The sequence below is a fragment of the Nothobranchius furzeri genome, chromosome 18, assembly GCF_043380555.1.
Source record: "Nothobranchius furzeri strain GRZ-AD chromosome 18, NfurGRZ-RIMD1, whole genome shotgun sequence".
Taxonomy (NCBI): domain Eukaryota; kingdom Metazoa; phylum Chordata; class Actinopteri; order Cyprinodontiformes; family Nothobranchiidae; genus Nothobranchius; species Nothobranchius furzeri.
The window spans coordinates 40,700,421-40,702,128 of record NC_091758.1 but is presented as its reverse complement, the minus strand read 5'-3'; positions in this window follow the sequence as shown (position 1 = coordinate 40,702,128).

Genomic DNA, 1,708 nt, shown 5'->3' with positions numbered 1-1,708 from the left:
CTGTTTTTATCCTTTTTAAGGCCAGAATGTTAAAATAGATTTTTATTTTATGCTCATCTGAATGTTTGTGTTTGTAAAAAGCATCGGAGACTTGGTAGATGGCATTTTCTGACTTGGTTTATCGACATTGGACTTTTGACCAGTTTCCCGCCGGCTTGTTTAAAGAGCAAGTCACCCCCTACCAGATTCTTACTCAACTCCCACTTCCTGTTTGAAAAATGCAACAAATACTGTTGCCTAGCAGACCGAGAGGGTGGAGCCGCTAACAAATACACACATGACATTGTGACATCATAATGTACCATCTAACATCATAGTGGGGCCAAAGTTTCTTCAAACGAAACCCATCCACCACAAGTGATGGAAGAGGACAGACCAGTTGGCGCGTGGGGTTAAATTAAATGTTATTTTATTTTCTTACAGCTCCATCTGACATTTGTTCCCATAGTCAATCGATTCTTTCTGTAAGCTCCAACATAATCTAACCTGCTTCAGCACGGTCCAAAACTGTTTGCCCCTGTCTCCATCCAACACACCTGTGCCCATTTTGCACCATGATTAAATAGAGGTGGAGACAGTGACTTGTTTAAAAGATCAGTGGGTTTGCCTCCATCTAGTGTCAAAAACCAATAACTACACCTTCAGTTAGAATGGCTCTCACAATCATAGTGTACCTCTTAGCCAATAGCGACGGCAGATTTAAATTCAAATGCAGTGCTGAGTTTTTACCTGACGACAGTGCAGCACTGACAGTTTTAGGTAGAATATTTAAATTTTAACTAAGATGCACTAAAGTGCCGAATTATTGACTACATGTGTCTGCAGCACGATCAGACACTCATTTATATAGCTTATCAGCAATAAAAGTTGATTTGGAGTGACTTTCTCTTTAATCTCCGCTGCATGCAAATGAGGACAAAAGCAGAACTAACACGTTTTATCTGGAAGGCAAGTATTAAAGATAAATGGATATGATGTGCACAAGCAGGTTACAAAAGGCCAAATTTATACAAATGAGGTCAATCTTTAGTGATTTTAGGCAAATATTTTTATCTTCAACTAGAAACAGATCAGAAGTTTCCTCTTATCCACCGGCCAGTTCTCTGCACGGATCAACAGGTGAGCAAAGATAAGATCCAGAGTCTAGCACCAATTCAAAAAACCTGTATTAAGCTTGTTAAGCCAGAACTTTCAGAATTACACTTGCATTCATTTTAAACGGGTTTGACATCAAAAGAAACATTTACCGGTTGCGATTACATTCTTGTTTGACAATCGCTGCAACTGTAGCTCTGAAAGGAAACCCGAAGAGTGAAAGTCTAGTCTCTGCTGACTGGAGCTGTCCCAGTCAGGCCCACTGAAATGTGTCGGGTCATCAAACGGGTCAGAATGTCTCGCTAGAGTAAAACAATAAAGCTGCCCCAAAAGTCAGTTCTACAGAAAATCTTAAATATTTTTATTTCCTTACAAGTTGGTGAGATGTTTTAAAGCTAACATAAAACTCAGATGTTTTGTTTCTTCAAATCAGCAAAGGTTTATGTTTGACGCGTCCGCGAGGTCCGCGCAGAAAAGTTGCGTCATTTTAACCACGCCCCTCCACCGCGCAGCCCAAAATTTCCGCAACGCGCACCCAGGAAATTTTCTAACCACGCGGACGGTCGGACGTGGAAAAACATGGCGGACTGGCAAGAACTAGTATGGCAGAGGT